A 16,237-nucleotide genomic window follows, 5' to 3' on the forward strand; every position below is an offset into this window, starting at 1 on the left:
CTAGACCAGCTGCTTCTGTCTCTTGCTCTCTGCCTTTCAAATAGCTACAGACTGATTTGTATCTGTGAGGTTTAGTGATATCTTAGAAACTCACAACTCAATATTATAATGGCTTGCTATTGATTTTTTCTCTCCCAAAGCCTATTTCCACGACAACATGAATCACTTTGACCCTGTATCCAGTTAGAAATGCCAATTAAATATCTTCCAGATCTCCAACTCCATTTTCAGAATTAAACAAGTTTAATAAACGGTTATGCTTTGAACTAACATTCTTAACGCCCCCCCTTTGAGACTTGCAAACTAACAGTCTACCCAGTCAGCACAACTCTTATCACTGTCCACAGGTATGAACACCTTCCTTCCAGTAAATCAACTTGGGCTTCACTGTCTCTATGGCAACCAAGTTACCAAGGCTTTTTGGCAGGCAGAATGCAGAGCAGGTCACATGACTCCACCTTAATTCCTCTATTTTACCTTAATCAAAGAGACAGTCCCAAAACAGAGCAATATTACTAACTTTGTATTTATAACAATCTAGACTTGGAAATATATTGTTGTTCCATCATTACTTCTAGGTCAAAATCCTGGAGATTCCTACCTAACATCATTGTGGATGCACTTATACCACCTGACAGCAGCAGTTCATGAAAGCTGCTTTTTTCCTCTCAAATGGCTACAGACTGACTTGTGTCTGTGAGATTTAGTGATATCTTAGAAACCCACAACTCAATATTATAATGACTTGCTATTGACCTTTTCTCTCTCAAAGCCTATCTCCATGACAACATGAATCACATGGACCCTGTATCCATGTAGAAATGCCCATTAGATATCTTCTAAACCCCGAGCTCCATTCTAAGAATTAAACAGATAGGTTTTATAAATGGTTATACTTTGAACTAACATTCCTAATAAGGGCAATTAGAGATGGACATTAAATGCAAGCCTTGCCAGCAAAGTTCATATCCCATTAACAAATAAAATAAAAAGACCATTTGACTCTTTCCACAGACCAATTTCAAACTGCTCTCTCACGACCTATACCTGTTTCATCGCCTGAGGCAATATTCTACTCTCTCACCTCCAAAGTTATTCTAGTAAAACTCTAGAATACTCATCAACTTTGGCATCTTCACAACTCCCACTATGACTTACTGACCTCCAACACATGAAGCATCATGGCCCATGGAAAGAGAGAGAATGGAATATTCACATTTACATTTTTAAATAAAGATTTTAAGTGCTGAAGCATAGATTTTGCAATGCATGTTTCCAAATAGTTTTTCTTCTTTTAACCTAATTACCACACCTCCCTCAGTCTGGCTCTCTGTGGTCAGAATTCCCTAAATCAGCCTCCTGCTGTAATCAGATCCATTGCAGCATTGTATCTCCAAAGGCAAATTGCAGTGTTCTTTCCAGTCCTCTATCCTAATACCTTGACTAGATCTAACAACCTCACCCATTTTTGCATGCCCTTGGACATATGACAATCTGATTGGGACCACTCTAATACTTGGGCTATCAGTTACATTAGTTGTTTACTATTTGTTTAGCATAGTCTTAAAAATGTATTTTCATGGGTTTTTAATTCAAAGATAACATACAGGTAAGCATATCAGAGTAGTAAAATGGGTGAAATACCATTCAGCCATGTGGCGCATTTAATTATTTAGTTTACTGCGGCTGTCACTTTATAATCAAGCCCGATATTTATAATTAGGTGTATATTAAATCATTAACAGAACAATCTGTTTCATGCTCATTGCACTATTTTTTGTTAGGGATGCTTCACTTCCTGAAGTAGATTACATTATAGAATGACTGAGCCTAGATAAGCAATATCAGTTTAAAATATCAGTTATCATTTCTAACAATTTTTATTATCACACTATTTACTAATAAGTCCACCTATCTGTACATACTTGTAGGAATATTCATTGGGACAATATTAAACAACTTATAATTGAAACATTAGAACATTCATGCCATAAATGATGCTAGAAAATACTGAATTATATTTTCCTTTCTTCTTTTATTTTGCAAAAATGTATAAAGCATGAATAAAAACTGTAGTTGTAAAAGACACTGGGGTTGAAACTGGACTCTGTAGCAAAGTTTTTTTTAAATGTTGCATTATCTCCTAACCAGTGGAAAATGGCTTTCAAGATCCATACAAAAGTGTGCCGATGCCATTTTGGTAAAGGGGTTTTTGCCCGCACACCTAATAACTACCAGTAGCATTCAGGACAGGCAGATTATGACATCAATCAGTGTGTAACGCTGATTTGACACCAGTGCTCAAATTCTTGAATACCATGCTCCAGCCTTCAGCCTGTCTCAATCTTGCATGGCTGAACATGCCATTAAATGACATGAAGGACCACATCCCACCAACGCTATTTAAAGGCATGATAAACAACTACAGGGTAGAAGGTAGTTAATTTATTCTGGCTTATTCTGTATTTACCTCCACCACTGAAAGTGGGTAATATTTTGTCCCTGTTTGTTAGTTTGTTAGTCTGTTTGTAAACAATGTATCTCAAAACTAATGGACAGATTTTAATAAAACGTGGAACACAGGGCATGGCCCAAGTAAGAACTGATTAGTTTTTGGTGAAGATGTGGATCCGGATCCTGGAATTTAAAAAAAAAATTGTTAACATTGGGAGATGAGTGAATTGACTTGATCTTTTTAGAATTTTGTGGGTTGTTTTATTTAAAATATTATTGATTATTTCAGAATGTTGTGGGTTGTCTCAACTGCTGTGGTGGAATTTGTCACGGTTGTCAAAGTGTCAGCAGAGTTTTCAGAGCAGTTTGTTGGATGTAGATTGGCCTGAAGTCACCTCGTGAGATGCAAGCTCTTAATAAAAAGATTTTTTTTAGCTTTCTAATTACATAGCATCAACCAGGTAGGGAAAAGCCTCAAGGAACAGCTGCATAATTTTAATAATGTTGAGTTAACACAGCATGGAGGAGGTATGGGCTCTAATAGGTGCCCTCTTCACTTGTACAAGTTTTTGGAGCTTTCCAATATTTGCTTGAAGCTTGCATAATGTATGGGGAGTGGTCTGTTTGGTGCTGAAGTCTTTTTTGTTGATTTAAGAGCTTGCACTGAAACAAGCTGCTTCTAAGCATTTGTGACCTGGTAGGATTTTCTCTTGGAATTGAACATCAAAGGGAGAATTTAGAGAGGGCAATCAAAGCAGGATAAGCAGTGAGCAGAGGGAGGAGGAACTAGTGGAGGAGGAGGGGCTTGGGGGGACTTGCTTTCAGCAGGGTGGCCATATCAACAGAAGGTGCTCGGGGAGAAATTCTCTGAGCTCAACTTCAGCAAGAACCAATACATTGCTTCATTAAAGAGGTCATGAATGAAATCAGATAACTGCTGTAGACACAACTGAAAACTCAAAGCACGGTAAGGAGAGCATTGCCTCCGGTTGTCAAGGCAATCATTGCTCCGAAACGTTATCCATCTGATTCCATCCAGTCTGCTGCTGGAAATAAAAGCAAAACCTCACAGTTTGCAGTACAATGTACATAAGGGAGGAGGTCACTGATGCTCTCGATATACAGAGGAATATTGTCATCTCATTTCCTCAGAGACAAGCAGGCAGAGCGAGCATGTGGGTTTGCTTGGATTAAAAGCTTCCCCCATGCTGCAGAGTGTCATTGACCACACTCAAATTGCTTTGTGTGTGCCTCACGCCTTTTTCAAGAAACAAAAGGGATTTCACTCCCTAGGTGAGCAACTAATGTGCAACTACTGGCAGGGCATCATTCAAGTTAATGTCTGGTATCCTGGGAGTAGACATAAGGACATAAGAGATAGGAGCAGGCGTAGACCATTTAGCCCCTTGAACCTGCTCCGCCATTCTATAAGTTCATAGCTAGTCTTCTTGCGTTTCGATTTCCACATTCCCATCTAACCCCAATTACCTTTGATTCTCTTGCCTAACAAGAGCCTATCTACCTCCGCCTTAAAAATATTCAATGACACCCGCCTCCAGAGGCAGAGTTTCAAAGTCGCACATCCCTCTGAAAGAAAAAAACTCTCCTCATCTCTGTCTTAAAAGGATGACCCCTAATTTTAAAACATTGCCCCCTAGTTCTGGACCCACTCGCAAGAGGAAACATCCTTATGATATCCACCTTGTTAAGGCTGTTCTGAATCTTGTGTACTTCAATCAAATCACCCCTCACTCTTCTAAACTCCAGTGTAAACAAGCCCAGTCTGTCCAACCTTTCCTCAAAAGATAACATACTCATTCCAGGTGTCAATCTCTTTTGAACCACCTCCAATGCACTTACATCCTTCCTTAGACCAAAACTGCACACAGTATTCTAGGTGCGGCTCAACAATGTCCTGTATAACTGAAGCATTACATCCTTACTTTTATATTCAATCCCTTTCATAATAAAGGATAGCATTCCATTAACCTTCTTAATAACTTGCTGTACCTACACACTAACTTTTTGTGACCTACATGCTCGAACACCTTGATACCTTTGCACCTCAGAATTATGCAGCCATCCTCTATTTAAGTAATACTCTGCTTTTTTGTTCTTCCTGCCAAAGTGAACAACTTCACATTTTACCACCTTAAACTGCCCACTCACCCAACTTACCTATATCCATCTGCAACCCCCTCATGTCCTCTTCACAACATACTTTCCTTCCTATCTTTGTGTCATCTGCAAATTTAGCTACCATGTCTTCATTCCCCTCATCTAAGTCATTGATGTAAATTGTAAAGAGTTGAGGCCCCAGATCAGACTCCTGTGGGAATCTACTTGTCACATCCCGCCAATCCGAAAAAGATCCATTTATGCATACTTTCTGCATTCTGCCAGCCAGCCAATTTTCTATCCATGCTAATATGTTTCCCCCTACACCATATACTTTTATTTTCTACAATAACCTTTGATGTGGCACCTTATCAAATGCTTTCTGGAAATCCGAGTGCAGTGTGGGAAAAAATTCCCATGGGGGGGGAAGTGTGGAAGCAGGCGCACCTCCAATCGGCACCCCCGATCAGGGGCGTGTCGCCATTTTGCATGGGCAGGACAATTAAGGCCTGCCCAGCATGATGTCCACCAGGAAGCACCATACGCTCCCTGTATGGGTGGGGGATTCCCTTGTGCATGAAAGAGTACACAGATCTCCCTGAGGCAAAGGATCAGGGAGATTGGCTCTGATTTAAAACTTTTAATAAACATATTTTAAAAATTTCCCTGCCATGTCCCCTCATGTGACGCTGTCACATGAGTTGGGGCATGTCCATAAGTCTTATTGAAACCTTTCTTAAAAATTTAAATACCCTCATGAAACCTCATCCGTGGGTGAGGTTTCATGCTTTTTCTGAAGCCCGCCAGGGCTCCCGGCCTGCCCACCAACCTTAAGATTGGATGGGCAAGTCCATTAATAACCTTAATTAGTTTTTCAATGGCCTCAGCTGGCGCCCCCACCAACCTGAAAATGGAAATGATGCGGGGTGATGTCTGGAGTTCAACCCGACGTCATCCCGCGTCATTGTACGTGTCGGCAAGCGGGCCCCGTCCCCGCTCACTGACCAGAAGATCCTGCCTTATGTCTACAGGCTCCCCTTTATCCACTGCGCATGTAACTCCTTTAAAAAACTCCCAATAAATTGGTTAACCGTGATTTTCCTTTCACAAAACCATTCTGACTCTTTCCGATTGCCTTGAGCTCTTATAAGCTGATCGATTCTAATGACTTCCCCGCAACAGACATCAAACTAACTGGCCTATAGTTTCCTGTTTGCTGCCTCCCTCTCTTCTTGAATAGAGGGGTCATATTTGCTACTTTCCAGTCTGATGGAACCTTTTCAGAATCTAACGAATTAAAAAAAATTAACTACCTCATTAGCCACCTCTTTTAAGACCCTAGGATGTGATCTATCAGGGCCAGAGACTTGCCAGCCCACAGCTCCATCAATTTGCTCAGTACCGTTTCCCTAGAGATTTCAATTTCACCAAGTTCCTCTCTCCCTTTCACTTCCTGATTTGCAGCTATTATTGGAATGTTTTTTGCATTCTCTATAGTGAACACAGAAGCAAAATATGTGTTCATTTCTTCCGCCATTTCCTTATTATCTACTATTATATCCCCACTGTCATTCTCTAGAGGACCAACACTCACTTTACTTACTCTTTTCCCTTTTAAATACCTGTAGAAGCTCTTGCTATCTGTTTTACATTTCAGGCTAGCTTCCTCTTATACTCTAATCTCTTTCTCCTGATTAACCTTTTAGTCATTCTCTGCCATTCTTTATATTCTGTCCTTAATTCCTTCATTCTATGGCAGTCTTCTGTACCACTTGTATTTGAATCACCACAGCAAATCAAAGGCTGGCTTCTATGTGACAAGGGTAATCCACTTATGACATGGTTCATGACTCTGGCCTGGAACCCATGCACAAGTGCACAGCATGGGTGCTGGATAAGATGGCTTTTGGGTGCAATTTCACGCAGCTCTGGGAACAGAAGGTCCAGATTTTGATTGCACCATTTCTGCCTAGGCTGCAGCAGCCTGGGCTGGATGGCTGACAGGCAACAACAAGGTGGAGTAGCAGGGGTGGGAAAGGAATGCTGTTATCTGTTTAATGCTGGGGAATTGAATACAAAAGTAGAGAAGTGATGCTTCAGTTACGCAGGACATTGGTGAAACCACATCTGGAGTAGTGTACAGCATTGATCTCCTTATTTAAGGAAGAACGTAAATACGTTGGAAGCAGTTCAGAGAAGGCTTACTAGACTAATACTTGGAATGGGCGGATTGTCTTATGAGGAAAGGTTGGACATATTAGGCTTGTATCCACTGTAGTTTAGAAGAGTAAGCCATAGCTTGATTGAAACATATAAGATCCTGCAAGGCCTTCACAGGGTGGATGTGGAGAGATGTTTCTTCTTGTGGGAGAATCTAGAACCAAGGGTCACTCTTTAAATTTAAATAAATTTAAGACAGCGATAAGGAGAATTTTTTTTCTCTCAGAGGGTTGTAAGTATTTGGAACTCTCTTCCTCAAAAGACAGTGGAAGCAAAGTCTGAATATTTTTAGGGCAGAGCTAGAAAGATTTTTGATAAGCAAGAGGGTAAAAGGTTATCAGGAAGGTGGGAATATGGAGTTGAGGTTACAATTAGATCAACCATGATCTTAGTGAATAGCGGAGCAGACTTGAGGGGCCAGGTGGCCTACTCTGCTCCTGGTTCATATGTTCGTATCCTGAAAGAGGACAACAGATTTGTGCTTCATTGAGCTACTGACACTATCCTGTGGTAACACCTCAAAAATCCTAGTAATTTGTTGGCGAATAGATTGATGGATTACTATGAAGTCATGAAACCTTCTTTGAACAATGATATCTGGTGTGATAATGGCAGTAATCTAAGGTTCCACTGCAGCATTCAGACTTTTGATGAAGCTGATAAAAGCAAAATACTGCAGATGCTGGAAACCTTAAATAAGAATAGAAAATGCTGGAAAAACTTAGCAGGCCTGACAGCACCTGCGGAGAGAAAAACATAGTTAACGTTTCAAGTCTGTATGAGTCTGCCCTGAAGAAGGGTCATACAGACTCAAAATGTTAACTCTGTTCCTCTCTCCACAGATGCTGTCAGACCTGCTGAGTTTTTCCAGCATTTTCTATGTTTGATGAAGTTGTTTGTGTTGCAATGGAAGCTGTGACATTGGCATCAAGCTCTGCATTAAAGTAGGTTCCAGAGGTGTGCTGATGCAGGTGGCCCTACCACCATTCTATGTTAGGAACGATGGGCTCCAAGTCTGTGCAAATCCCTGTGCAAGTCATGCTGGACTCCTCCATGCTCATTGACCTTCAGCCCAGGCTTTTTGGCAGGATTACAAGTGCATCAAGCATTTGGTTATATACACCCATTAGCCTTCTTCTGTAGCCTCACCCATTAAAGTTCCCATTGGACTTCCCTGCAGTATAACTGGTGTGTAACCTTGTTTTTTGACAAGTTTGCACCTGCACTATCCTTTCTCCCCACTCGGACTCCTGTGCACTTGTACCTGGTGCCTCACCATGTGTAGATCCCTCCACTACCCTAGCCTGTAAAATATGTCAGCATGTGAGATGGTTGCTGGCAGTATAATGTTGAGTGATTGCATCTCTTTAACTTTGCTGTCTTCTTCCTCCATAGAAAGCTCCAGTTCTTAATCATCTGAAATGAAAGATTTGGGTTGTGATGTGGGGAAGGAGAATGTACGAAATACATGCTTACATCTTCGCCAGTTAATAAGTCATAAGAGAACGTGGGATGTTAAAAACTGGAATGAGAGGAGGATTAGATATGCAGATAACCTCACTATCGATTGCATTCAGCCCCACTGGTGGTCACAACCTCTGTGATGCCCCTTCCCATGATGGCCAGGACTGTCTCCTCCATGGAGGTGAAAACAAATGGTTGTCCTCCTCCAGTTCTTTCTCATTGCCTCCTGTTATGTGCCACCTTCTCCTGCAAGAAAGAGGGAAGTGTGTCAGTGATTGTTGTGCAACATGTTCCCTTGATATTATTCTCATGGTTAACTAACTGCCAGCATGTGCAAGCTGTGAATTGTAGGTGCAAGTCTTGCCATAGTGGTAAATGTATGTGGTTGAGGTAAAACATATGCATTTTAGGGTTCAGTACTGATTAATAGAGATTGTTGGTGGTTAGGTAATTGGGATGCAGTAAATTGAGCAGTAGGTGGGGATAGTGTTACAGTTGGTAGGATATCCCCTTTTCAAAATGAACTCGCTCATCTTGAGAGATTGTTAAACTTTTTCCTGTGCTGCATCCATTTTCTTAGAGTAATACTCCTGTCTTATATTTCTGCTGTTAATTATTCCTACTGTTTATTGAGCCTATGTCTGGAGAGTTTCCTGGTGCTCTAGGAATACAGCATTGCCTCTTCTTCTTTCCACCACTTCCACCAAGGCTTCACTGCATTGTCTGATAACCTTTGTGCTTGCATTCTACATGTTCAGGCGTTGCTCAAGATATCACAATCCAGATTGTCTTTTGAAAAAAAAAAACTCCTACCACTTCTTTCAGCCACAATGCACTTCCCTTTTAAAAATGCAGGCGGTCTTTAAAAAGCACCAGACACCTGTTATATTGCAACCCCTGCTGATCTTTTTCTAATCTTTCCCTTCAGGTATAAATCTTGCTGGGGTGTCCGGTTTTCCTGGGCAACAGCACAGCCTGGATGTTGGGCAGACTCCTGCCCTGGGCTATGGTGACCCATCCCAGCAGCTTGTTGAGCTCCTCATCTTTGTAGATGGTGAGCTGTAGATGGCGGGGGATGATGCGGGTCCTCCTGTTGTCCTGGGCTGCATTGATAGCCAGCTCGAGGAGCTCCGTGGTCAGGTACTCAAGGACAGCTGCCTGGTAGACAGAGGATCTGATCCCAACATACACAGCATGGTAACCCTTGTGCAGTAGCTGGTGAATGAGGCCAATGGGGAACTGAAGGCCGGCTCTGGGGAGTGGATATTGGCCTTGGCGTACCTTTAGCTTCCGGTTTTACCACAGCCGGATACCTTGCTGTTGAAAATCTTCACCAATCTGATGTGTGCAGCAAATGAAAGCAGGATAATGCTGATTAAATATAGAAATGATGTAAAATCATGTCAATGTGCTGCCTGCAATGGAATAGATGAGTGCGAGTCAATCACTTACCATGATCCTCTACCCATTTTTGGAGGTTAAGCAATTTTACAATCTATTTTTCAGTACTTAAAGCTGGTTTGAGTATTCCTACTCCACTAACATTGACTTTGTGAATAATGAGAAAAATAGCTAATATTATGCACGTAAAGGTCATCGATGAGGAAATATGCAGCTTTCCTCAGCTGCAATGTTAAGCTAAAAGTTCAATGCCTTACTCCCAAGCTGAACAGCTTTAATGAGTTGAACAAATGACAAGTCTTGAAAGTTCACCATAGCATTGCCAGGAGTAAGTGCAAGTGAATTTGCTTTGATTTATTTCCCAATTTCTTTAAGGCTCTGTGAGCTATTAAGACAGTAGGTCATAATTTGCTGTAGCAGGTCATCTAATAGCATCTGCCATTAGTTGGATTTTGAAAAAGGAATTTTGAGAGAAAGGAAAACTAGATTAAGAAAAAAGGCAGTAAAAACAAAAAAATAACATTTTAAATGTTTTGATTTCAATATTTGTAACAAGGGAAGGCGATGGTGTAGTGGTATTGTTGCTGGACTAGTAATCCAGAAATCCAGGGTAATGCTCTGGGGGCCTGTGTTTGAACCCTGCCATGGAAGATGGTAGAATTTGAACTCAATTAAAAAAGAATCTGGAATTAAAAGTCTAATGATAACCATGAAACGATTGTTGTAAAAGTCCATCTGGTTCACTAATGCCCCTTTAGAGAAGGAAATCTGTTTTCCTGGCCTACATGTGACTCCAGACCCACAGCAATGTGGTTGACTCTTAAATGCCCTCTGAACGACGGCAGCTAGGGATGGCTAATAAATACTGGCCTGACCAGCGATGCCCATATCCCATGAAAGAAAAAAGGACAATTATAACCTGAAGGAATAAAACTTCAGATTTGTCTTGGTCAATTTTCAGAGTCAGAGAGGTTATTTGCAGTAAATAACACATCACATTATCAAAAGGTTACTTAAACAGGAATGGGCAACCTAATTATCTGTGGAAAGCGGGTTCATATATGTACAGCACAAACACAACAAGCTTAAATCATTTCGTGCTTTTCACTGTTGAGTCAGATGCTGTTTTCAGGAGGCTAGAAACAGATTGACACAACTTAGACAGCAACCTTTGGATATTTACATTTAATTGTGCAAATGTTGCAGTTTGCAACTGCCCCTTACCTATATTTGCTGTATCCTTTGTGCATCAATAACGGCAAATGCCAATAGCCCCACTGTTATTTTGACAGCAAATTATGGTCCAATGGTTTATTGGTTTATATTCTCTACGGCAAAATTAATTTTCTAGAAATTAATAATTACCTTGTGTAGTAAGAAGCAGTTCAAAAGCAAATATTTTTAAACTACTAAGCAAAGTGCTTACCCGTGAAAACATTGCTCACTTCATAGCTGGATTAGTGAACTTTGATAAATTCATTAAGGTTAAGTATCTTGTTAGTTGCAAGGGAAATGTCAACAGGACATAGCAACAGATACATTTCCACGTGGGATTTCCATTCTGGGGTCCGGACCCATACATCATGATCACTTCCGTGTGCCGGCCACGCAAACATGCATGCATTGCAATTTTGGTATTCAAAGTTACTAATTAGCCAATTATCAACAGCAAACACAGGAAGAGGGTAGAACTGAGGTAACAGCAGGCCTGCGGGTGGCAGACATTACTGAGGTTTCCATTTGCCTCAGGGATACAGGAGGGTGTAGAGCAAAGAGCAGCAAATAAGGAGCACAAAGTGCAAGACAAATCTAATCCAGCCAATTACTGCCCTACCATTTACTCTCAATCATCAATTAAGTTATGGAAGGTATCATCAACAGTACTATCAAGTAGCACCTTCTTGGCAATAACCTGCTCACCTGCTCAGTTAAGGTTCCACCAGGGCCACTTGGCTCTGGACCGCATTAGAACTGTGGTCCAAATATAGACAAAAGAGTTGAATTCCAGAGGTGAGGTAAGAATGACTGGCCTTGGCATCAAGGCTGTGTTTGTCTGAGTGTGATATCAAGGAGCCCTAGTAAAAATGAAGTCAGGGGAAAAAACTCTCAATTGGTTGGAATCATACTTAGCACATAGGATGAGGTTGTAGTTGTTGGAGATCAATCTTCTCTCCCATGAGTTAATTGCAAGTGTTTCTCAAGGTAGTGTTCTAGGTCCAACAATTATCAGGTGCTTCATCAATGACCTTCTCTCCAACATAATGTCAGAAGGAGGATATTCGCTTATAATTGCATGTGGTTCAATACCATTCACAATTCCTCAGATACTGAAGCAGTCCATGCCTGCAAGCAGCAAGGCCTGCATAACATTCAGACTTGGGCTGGGCAGTGGCAAGTAACATTTGCAGTACACAAGTACCAGGCAATGGCAATCTCCAACTAGAGAGAGTCTAACTCTTTCCCCTTGACATTCAATGCCATCATCATCGCTGAATTCCCTACCAACATCATCACAGGGGGTTACATTGTATAGAAACTTAACTAGACCAGCCGTATAAATACTGTGGCTATGAGAGCATGTCAGAGGCTGGAAATTCTGTGGAGAGGAACTGACCTTCTGACTCCCCAAAGCCTGTCCACATTCTATAAGGTACAAGTCAGGATTGTTATGGAATAGTCTCCATGTTCCTGGATGAGTGCAGCTCCATCAACACTTTTTTTATTCATTCGTGGGATGTGGGCTTCGCTGGCGGGGCCAGCATTTATTGCCCATCCCTAGTTGTCCTTGAGAAGATGGTGGTAAACTGCCTTCTTGAACTGCTGCAGTCCATGTGGTGTAGATACACCCAGTGCAGTTGGGTAGGGAGTTCCAGGATTTTGACCCAGTGACAGTGAAGGAATGGCGATATATTTTCAAGTCAGGAGGGGAACTTCCAGGTGGTGGTGTTCCCATCTATCTGCTGCCCTTGTCCTTCTAGATGGTCGTGGTTGTGCGTTTGGGAGGTGTTGTCGAAGGAGCCTTGGTGAATTCCTGCAGTGCCTCTTGTAAATGTTGCATACTGCTGCTACTGTGCGTTGGTGGTGGAGGGAGTGAATGTTTGTGGATGTGGTGCCAATCAAGTGGGCTGCTTTGTCCCGGATGGTGTCAAGCTTCTTGAGTGTTGTGGGAGTTTCACTCATCCAGTCAATTGGGGAATACTCCATCACACTCCTGACTTCTGCCTTGTAGATGATGGACATGCTTTGGAAAGTCGGGTCATGATTTTGAGCCTCTGACTTGATCTTGTAGTCACAGTATTTGTATGGCTAGTCCAGTTCAGTTTCTGGGCAATGGTAACCCCAAGGATGTTGATAGTGGGAGATTCAGTGATGGTCATGTCATTGAACATCAAGGGGCGATGGTTGGACATGGTCATTGCCTGATACTTGTGTGGCGCGAATGTTACTTGCCACTCATCAACCCAAGCCTGGATATTGTCCAGGTCTTGCTGCATTTGGGCATGGATTGCTTCAACTGGACTGCTTAAGAAGCTTGCCACAATCCAGGACAAAGCAATCCACCTTGCTTGGCACCCTATCCATCAACTTAAATATTCAGTCCTTCCATTACTGGCACATATTATCAGAAGTGTGTACCATCTAAGTGATGCAGGCTCCTTCAACAGCACCTTTCAAACCCCTACCACCTAAAAGAACTTGAGGAGCAGACAAATTAGAATAGCATCATCAGCCAGTTTCCCTCCAAGTCACACAACATCCTGATTTGAAACTATATTGCTATTCCTTCACTGTTATCCGGTTAAAAACCTGGAACTCTCTCCCTAACAGCACTATAGGTGTACTTACACCAGATGGACTGCAGCAATTCAAGAAGGGGGTTCACTCCATCTGCTCAAGGGCAATGAGGGATGGGCAATAAATGTGTGTTTTGCTTGTGGTGTTCAGACTCCAATAACAAATACATAAAAAATAAAGGTAATGCAAAAAGAGTTGCTAACCAATTTTTGAACAAAATGAAAACTGTAACACTAATGATAGGTCACACTGAAATAGAATGAAAATTAGAACTATGGCCAAATGCAAACTTGAAAAATGTTTTTTTAATTAAGTGTCGATTCTCAGGATATTAGAATGAAATTAATTTTTAAAAGAAGAGTTTTTAATGTTGAAAGCAGCAGAATTGTAATAAACTGGTATCATTTTTAATTACAATACAGCAAATCAACAAATTCAACTGAAATCATTGGCAATGAGATGTTTAATTAATCTGTCACTTCTGACCTTAGTACATGCAGATGAAGAGTGATTAACTTGGATTATCTGTGTCTGGTTCTTATGTGAACAAAGAAAACATTAAAGTGGAAATGACAAAGAAGGTTTATAACATCATTTAAGATCTTGAAAGCAACTTGTCTTCATGGAAATTCATTTAATGAAAGAATTGTGACATATGTCCAAGTCAGGATGACGGGTAAATTGGAATGGATGATGCCAGAAAACAGAAAATGCTGGCATACGCAGCAGGTCAGGCAGCATCTGTGGAGCAAATCAGAATAAACATTTCAGGTTGATGACCTTTCTTCAGAACTGAGCAAGATTAGAAGTGTACTGGGTTTTAGTTGAGCATGGGAGGGGCAGGAGGAACAAAAGAGAAAGTCTGTGATTGGGAGGGGAGGTGGGCAGGAGAGATAAAATGACAAAATGTTTTATGGTACAAAAGCTAAAGAGAGTGGTAATGAGTATAGTTAAAAAAAGATGTGTCAAAGTAAAGTGTGCATGGCTACAAAACAACTATCTGAGGGCAACATGAAGTGATAAAGAAGGAAACGAAACAAGATTGAACCAGCAATAAAAAAGGAAAGAACAAGATGAGGCAGAGGTATGATATAAAATTGTTGAACTCCATATTGAGCCCAGAAGGTTGCAGTGTACTGAGTCGAAAGATGAAATGCTGTTCCTCAAACTTGCATTGAGCTTCATTGGAACACTGTAGCAGGCCAATGATAGAATAGTCAGAGTGGGAGCAAAGTGGGGAATTAAAATGACAAGCATCATGAAGCTTGCAGACTGAACAGAGATGTTCTGCAAAGTGATCACCCAGTCTATGTTTTGTTTCCCCAATGTAGAGGTGACCGCATTGTGAGCAGCAAACAATATACTAAATTGAAAGAAACACAAGTAAATCGCTGTTTCACTTGAAACGGGTATTTGGGGCTTGGATGGTAAGAGAGCAGATAAAAGGACAGGTATTGCAGCTCTTGTGTTTGCACGGAAAGATACCGTAGGCAAAGGAGGGGGTGTCGGGGGTGACTAAAGAGTGGACCAGGGTGAAGCAGAATGAATGGTCCTTTCAGAATGCTGAAAGGGGGATGCAGGGAGAGATGTTTTTGTTGGTGGCAGCCTGCTGGAGGTGGCGGAAATGACAGAGGATGATCTTTTGAATACAAAGGCTGGTGGGGTGGAAGATGAGGATGAGGGGAAACCCTATCACGGTTCTGGTAGGGAAGGGGAAAGGTGAGAGCAGAAGTGCATGAAATTGATCGGACATGGTGGAGGGCTCTGTCAACCATGATGGGAGGGAATCCTTGATTGAGGAAAAAGGAAGACTTATTTTTGACTTAGTTTTGCAATAGTATGGAAGGTTGCACTGTTTGAACAAATGAGATGGAGCTAGAGAAACTTGGAAAATGGAATAGAGTTCTTACAGGAAGGGGTGTGTGAGGAAATGTGGTTAAGTGAGATACAGCGAAGGTTCACTAAATTGGTCCTATGATGAGAGGCTGAATAAATTGGGCTTATATTCTTTGGGGTTTAGAAGGATGAGTGGCGATCTCATTGAAACCTACAAAATTCTGAAGAGGCTTGATAGAGTGGACGCTGAGAATTTTTTTCCATTGGTCGGGGAATCTAAAACACAGGGGCACAGTCTCAGGAAAAGACATTTAGGACTGAGATGAGGAGAAATTTCTTCAATCAAAGCGTTTTGAATCTTTGGAATTCTCTACCCCAGAGAGTTGTGGATGCTCTGTCACTGAACACAGTTAAGGCTAGGATAAGCAGATTTTTGGTCTCTCAGACAACTAAGGGATGTGGAGAGCGGCCGTGAAAAGTGAAGCCCAAAATCAGCCACGGTCATATTGAATGGCCTAGCAGGCTCGATGGGCCATGTGGTCTACTTCTGTTCCTATTTCTTAAGTTCTAATGTTAAGGTAACTGTGGGAGTCTGTGGGCTTGTCGAGGAAGTGAGGGGAAGAATCAGAAATGGACCAGGTGAAGGTGAGAGAAGGGTGGAAATTGGAAACAAAGTCAAATAAATTTTCCAGTTCATGGTGAGAGCAGGAAGTGGCACCAATACTGTCATCAGTTTACTGGAAAAAGAGGTGAGGGAAGGAGCTTGAGTCGACTGAAATAAGGGTTGTTCCACATATCCCACAAAAAGGCAGTCACAGCTAGGACCCATGTTGGTACCTATAGCAACACCTTTTATTTGGGGGAAGTGAATCTGCAGTACATGTTGGAGATAGTATGTAGTGAAAGCACAGTTCATTACAGGTGGAGGCTGAATATTAAGTCCAGTGGC

The sequence above is a fragment of the Carcharodon carcharias genome, chromosome 5 (assembly GCF_017639515.1).
Source record: "Carcharodon carcharias isolate sCarCar2 chromosome 5, sCarCar2.pri, whole genome shotgun sequence".
NCBI classification, from domain to species: Eukaryota; Metazoa; Chordata; class Chondrichthyes; order Lamniformes; family Lamnidae; genus Carcharodon; species Carcharodon carcharias.